We start from the raw sequence: 7395 nt of genomic DNA, 5'->3' as shown, positions 1-7395 counted from the left end.
CATCTACGTACTGTCATAAGTTTATATCACTATTCAAGCCTAAACTCATTATCCTTCCTTTCGCTTATAATATATGTCACAATAAGATAGAAGTTAGTACAACCCGTAGCACCATACAACAATTTAGGTAATAAGTCCAATCACAAGAACAAGGCAACAAGCCTCCATCAAACAAACTAACAGGAATCCATCCTGAATCGCCATAGTATGAATACAACTACACCTCATATTTCAGTACATAAAGTAATGGCGACAAGCCCACAAAATCAGAAGTCATACCAACCTAGCTAATATCCAACCACAACACCATGTCCGAAGACCTAATCATGCTTTCTCCCGTCAACTCTACACATTACATACGTTTCGCTAATCAAAGTCTAACTCTAGTAAGCCATAAACTACCTCGAATGCTAAGCAGGAGCTACGAACTACTCCGTATGAGCCTTCTATTTTTGAAGCACCTCATAACGGTCAAAGTCTTACAATATGATGCTGAGTAAGCAACAAACCATGTATTCAAACAAGAACAATAATTTGGGGAAGAAGACCCACTTACTTCTACCCTTTTCAATTAGCGAGACGATCCATTAATGGTGAATTTATCATAACTTCTATCTCTACAATCATTAACCTTCAATTTGTGGGTTTTTTAATCAATTTTACCCCTTTCAAACAGATTTTAGAACAAAGCTTCCATTATTATTAGAACCCTAAGTCTCAATTCACTTAGTATATGGTTCTAAGGACTCAATTCATGATTAGGAGGATTTAATCCAAGCCATTAGCGGATAAGTAAGTGATAACTACCATAACTCATCAAGTTTAGAAGGTTTATAAATTTCTAGGGTTCTATTACAATTCCACCATTAAAGACCCATCAAAGGGATGATAATCTTGAAGGAGAAACGAAATGATAGAAAGGGATAGATGAGACTTACCTCTCAAGAGTTTCTTGCCCTAGCTTGGAATTTCGCCCTAGGTGCTTATTGGGAACTGTGTTGGTGTTTTATGAATTAAGAATGAGAGACTAAGTGTTGTAAAACCGGGCTACTGTTCTCCGTCGACCACTACAGCGGTCAAGTGATTACTATAGCGGACCAAGGGAATCCACATCACCGCTATGGCAGTCCATCCACCGCTATGGCGGTATCGCCGTAGCGGCCAACCGCCCACCACAGTCGCCACAGAGAAAATGGATGGCCGCTGGCAACGGTACCGCCGCAGCGTTACTCCCACTATGGGATTTTTGCTTTGGTCTGTGACCTATCACTTGACTTAATGAGTGACCAAGACTTCGGTATGTTCCCTATTGGTTCTGTTTCAGATTATGAAGTCCATGATATGAGTTTAGGTTGATTTGTTTGGTATTCTAAAGTCTCAGAATGTGTGTAGAAGGATTTAAAGGATTTTTAAATGTTTGAGGTCCTATTTTGGTCATATATGATTAATACATGTTGTGTGATCCTCCTCTGAATCTGTCTACTTCCTTACTTGAAAAGTATCTTGTGAATCAATCCTGTATAATGTATGTCTGTGTTTGCAATAGCTATAACAGTATCATATACTACTTGTTTCAAAATGACTTTGAGGCCTGGTACTCTGCCTGTCTGTGACTCTGTGTTTTGTTTTCCTCTGTATATGTTCGTGATAAATGAGAAACTGGTTGTATAAATATGAACATAAGTATAATCTAGAGTCAATATGCTGGTTTGGTATATATTGAGGTTGTTAAAAAGGTGTCACTTAGTATGTAGAGGAACATGAGTGTGACTTACCTAGGATCAAAGGAAAAGGGAAGAGGGCTTTGAGTTTCTAGCTAACTCAGTCCAATTCCCCTATCCTTGATTGCTGGGGTACCTATGGGACCCTCCTAAAATGTAAAATAACAAGTAGAATATATGTTTGTGCTTTGGATTTTCTTCTTTCTTGGTCTAAAATTGATGCCTTATGTTGCACCTTAAACTGCTTCAATTATGTTGAATCTCAGGACCTTTGTGTCATGTATATTGATTCTGCACATTATGCCTAGCTTTGATTTGGTTACTGATGCCTATATGAATTCTCTGAGTCTAAATGCATTAGCATGATTGTTTTTGGTTGTTTCTTCTCTTTGTGTCATTAAATTTCTTGTGGTATATCAAGGGAATATACAGAATATATTCAGCCTATATGCACTCAAGTGTATATAAGTTGGTATATTTGTTGTATATAGAGTATATCATCTTATTGGTATAAACTGTTGTGGACTCTTTGTAATTTTTGGGTCTGTTTCATTCCTTCTAAGAATTAGGCCTCTAAATAGTATTTATACTTAGCCCATTCTTTCTACTTTTATTTTAATAATTTGTTTGGGCCCCGAACTTGTTTCGAATTACTCAGCTAAGGCCTGTTTGTTTTAGATCATTTATTTTTGTGAGTTTGCTTGATTTGCATATCTTACTTTGCTTAATTGATGAAATTATGTGTTTGTTTAAGTACTTAGACCAGCTACTAATCCTTATCCCCTTCATGTTTTATGTGATTCCAACTCGGGCCATTTGGGCGATTTCCCTGCATAAACCTGTTGGGCCAGAGGCCCAACTATCTTATTCCATCGAGTCCGTGAGATAGAAAGAGTAGGGAAGCTAATACATTGAAGGCCCAACCATGGGTAAAAATGGTGAAGGCCCAGCTATGGGTGAAAATAGCTAACTGGTGGGCTTAGGTAGGCCCACCAGCCTAAACTTTTCCTTTTACATTTATTTATGTGAAAACTGTATTTGTAAAAACACTTGTGAATTATTGGAACCCTATGGATGTAGAACTTAGGAAATAATTAGTGATTTAGGGAAGTCGCCAAATGGGTTTTAAAACTCGGGTAATAACCACTTTCTAAGATTGGAACTTGACCACAATTGTTAAAGCTTAAAACTGTTTCAAGGTCACGACTAAGTTTAATGAACAGAAAGATAGGATTTGATTATGTTAAAATTGAACCAATGTCAATGACTCTTCAAAAATGACTAAGTAATCAAGTTTTGGACTGATATCCGTGATTAAAATGGTAGACTGTTTAATATTCTCTTAAGACTGAAACTGGGTTGAAATGAGCCAAATTTTTAAAGAGTTCTGCGATACTAGAAAACCATTTTCTGGACCTGAAATGCTTTTTGCTGAAAAGAGGAGTGATTTGGACAATTGTAAGAACTGGAAATTGATTCTGGACTTATAAAACCAGTTGAAATTGGACTGCTTTTGGGCCTGGAAACCCAGCACTTAACTTGGATTAAAGAACAAGCCTGTTGGGCTGAGTTTTGAGGAATATGATGGATTTGGACTTAGAATCTTTTGACCTTGTGGGCTTCAATGGTAAAATCAGACTTAAACTAATAAAAGTTGTAGTTTTCTTTATATATATGTATAAAAATCGGAGGTATACTCCATATGTTCCATATTTTTTATATACGTATAATAAAACCCGTAAGAGCTAAACTCATTTTATTAGGACTAAAACAGTAGTGACTCTACTCGGGAGAAATCCCGAGTGTGTCTTAGTCCGGCAATAAAGTGAGTTGAACACTTACGCGGATTTTTGAACCCAAGACCCCCTTTTTGTAAGGGGACTTTTTTGCCAATTTTTTTCTTAACTTATGATATGAATGAAATGACACTTTTTGTGGAGACTTAAACATTTTTAAGCAAATAATTACAATAATCACACATGGAAGCTCATAGGTTAACCATATTCTATGGATCTTTAATACTATAGTGCGTAAAACCTTCCCAAGGGGATCACCAGAACTCTTACCTCGAACTTTGATCTAACAGGATTTTTCTCTCGCTTGAATAAACCGTTTTAACCCCGTCATGACCCATTTACTAGGCCGCGCGGGCACCTATCATTCCCACCGCGATAGGCGAACCCTTATCCCAATATAACTAATTTAAGTAAAGGCGGAAGAAATAAATATAGAATAAGTCTCAAATCATCCATATAAGATAAAATGCGGAAATACTAAATACAACCCCATAGATCTGGTCTGGTAATACAAGAGCACTAACTACAGACTACAAGTCTGAAAGATGATAAATTCTCATAATACAACTGTCTCAAAATAAGAGTAAGACAAGTAAGTAAAGGAGAGAACATCCGGGCAACGGCCGTCATCATGCTCACCTTGGAATGACTTTACAGCAGCCTCGCCAATCAGCCGCGAGAGGAAGAGCGGAACCTGTCTAATATTCTGCATCCATAAAAGAATGCAGCAAGCGTAGGTTAGTACAAAACAACGGTACTGGAGGCATCATCAGCCGACTAAGCATAGCTAAAACAACTCAGATAATAAAGCAGATAAGCAAATAAACTAACAAGTATAAGACAATGTAATCAAATCCAAGTATCCGTCATCGCCTACGTAAAGCATCTAATCCCAAATGTGCCAAGTCTGAATATATCCAATCCAATCCAACATCACAATACAACACCAAACATCTCAATCAAGTCATAATGTAATGCAATGCAATAATGCATGAATGCAATGCAATGCCATGAAAATGCGGTGTATACATGTACTCCGAACGGAAATATCGATATCTCGGTAGCACAACCCAGTGTTACTCGTGAAGTCTAAGTGCCACTCGTCCCAGATCTTTTCCCAACAGACAGATAGGACCCCAGATCTTTTCCCACGGGGAGTTCTCACTAGCACCACTCTGGGAGACCCGCGGAGTCCATGCACTAACGACGATTCCGGAACTAACATCGGATATTGGCCATGCAACAACGATTCTGGAATTGATCATCGGACATCGGCCTCTCACATCACTCAAGTAAAAGAGTTTCGTCAAGTATCCATTTCACACAATCAACGATTTCGGAATGAACATCGGATATCGAACACCTCACGTCACTCAAGTAAAAGAGTTTGATCAAGTATCAATTTCACTCAAACAAAGATTCTAGGATGAACCTCGGATATCGGCCATGCAGTAGTGTATCATGAAAATGAGAGTGCATGCAATGCATGGATCAACATTGATAATCATGCTCAATATCACAAGTACCAACAATGGGTAAGCCACAATATATCCTAATCACAAACACCAACAGTGGGTATACCAATAATATAACCGAATCACAAGTACCAACAGTGGGTACGCCAACAGTATGTCCGAATCACAAATACCAATAGTGGGTATGCCAATAATGTATCTGACCCATAAATACCAACAGTGGGTATGCCAACAATATATCCAAATCACAAATACCAATAATGGGTATGCCAACAATATCGTAATCAAGATGATAAACAGAATCCAATATCTATCAACAACTCACGGCTGCAAGCCAACACAATAGAACAATCAAACACAATACAATGGGGTGGCCAGTCCCAACATACAATAGGGCCCAACCTAAGACAATATCCAACCCAACTTCATACCCGAAGGTTCACATGCTGTCTCCAACAATATAATCTAAATATGTGCTTCGCTATACGAAGTCTCACCAAGGGTAAGCCATAACCTACCTGGATGGCCGAACCGCAATACCAACAACTCACTCATTTGCCTTGCCTTTCCACTGAACCTCAGAACCTAAGTAGTCTAAGCATAATCGAAATCTAGATTAGAAATCATGAAGAATGATACTAATATTGCTACTATTCAATCTAGGTCAATTCTAACCCTAGAAGTTGGGGAAACGGCCCACAAGGGCAAAATGGGAAATTCGAAAGCAAAATATAAAATTAAGCACCAGGTGATCATAACCCAACCACTAATTGATAAATTAACTCATAGAGTAACCCATTTTGAATTTGAAGTAAAACCCCCAATTTGGGTATAAACCCTAACCCTTTGATTCCGAAATTCAACACTAGAAATGGAAGATATATGATTAACAAGCTTAGATTCATCAAAATCTAACATAAACACCATCAATTTCATCATTAATAAGCCTAGGGAAAAAGTTCATCAAAGCCCACTTTCATCTTCCATTACTAAGGGATTATTAAAGGAAAGGGGAAATCTATGATGATAAGGATTAATGAAATAAAAGAGGGATAGCAAGATTTACCTCCAAGAGTATTCCCAAAATATCTCCAAGAAACCTCTAGAAAAACTCCCAAGATGAACTACTTAGGAATAATAAATGAATGGAAAGATTTGGGGTCTTATCTCATTAAATACCCCAGTCACTGCCCGTCACCGAATTGGAGGTCAACAGACCGCCATGGCGCCATCGAATCGGGGGACCAAATTGGAGGACCGAATCGGAGGCACCAGACACCAGAATTTTCTAGTGTCTTCCAAATTTGAATTTAACACCGTAACCATCCCGGAGCCTCCCGAACACAAACCACATATGCAGATATACATAAAAACACTCTACGAACGCACTCGTGGCCTCATAATTCCCATTGGAGGTCTCGTTGACCGAGTCAACCCCTAATACCTCAAAACTAACTTCCAACCCATCTCAAAATGCATCCGAGTGCGTTGGGAACTGGACCAAATATGCACACAGGTTCTAAAATACCATCCGGATCTCTCGAAATCGATGGATTTTTGAAAAAGGTCTGTTTACCCAAAAGTCAACCATGAGTCAACTATTTTTCTCTTTAAGCCCAATTTTCATAAGAAGTCGCCCGAATCAAATCTAGACACCTCGGGAAGCATGTCATCGGTCCCCTCGGGTCAAAAGTGAGCTAACCAAGCTCTGAAAAAGGTCAAAAGTGTCGAAGATGCAATAACGACCAAACAGGTCATTACAAACCCGATTTTCCTAATTCCCTTAATCAATTAGGTGGCGACTCTAAAAACATAAAATCCAACTTAGAGCACCAACAACCTCTAAGTAGATTTTATGCTCGCGTAAAAGTGAACCGTAACAAAGGTCTTCAAGATAGGCACCGCACGTCTCCCGGAAACTCCAAATCAACCAATAACCTACACAAATCTACACCTCGAGAGGGATGTAGCAAGAGTAGTATCAGTACAACACTAGTACTGGTCAGCAACAATGGTTAGAATAACATAAAGGTAATAGAATCCACAAATAAACATTGTAGGCGATCTTAAGCCAATTCATGAATATAACCTACCACTCGCCCCGAACAACTATAAAAGCTCGTATTCAATTAATGCTATTTTAGTAATCCATTTACTTAATTTTTGTCATTCCACACGTTCCAACTCATCCAGTATACCAATTAAATAATCATGCTCAAAATACCGTAACATTATAAATTCTTACCAGGGCCAATCCTATGCCAATACCGTAAGTCAACCTATGATGCATTGTACTCGCAGTTTATTTTAAGGGAACTCTCTTGGCATTCTAATATTCATCACCCATTCAATCATAGAAAGCCTTATTCACTAATATTAAGGTCATCTAGTACCACACTTACT

Source organism: Lycium ferocissimum, chromosome 3 (assembly GCF_029784015.1).
Source record: "Lycium ferocissimum isolate CSIRO_LF1 chromosome 3, AGI_CSIRO_Lferr_CH_V1, whole genome shotgun sequence".
Classification (NCBI taxonomy): domain Eukaryota; kingdom Viridiplantae; phylum Streptophyta; class Magnoliopsida; order Solanales; family Solanaceae; genus Lycium; species Lycium ferocissimum.
This window is presented reverse-complemented; position numbering follows the sequence as displayed.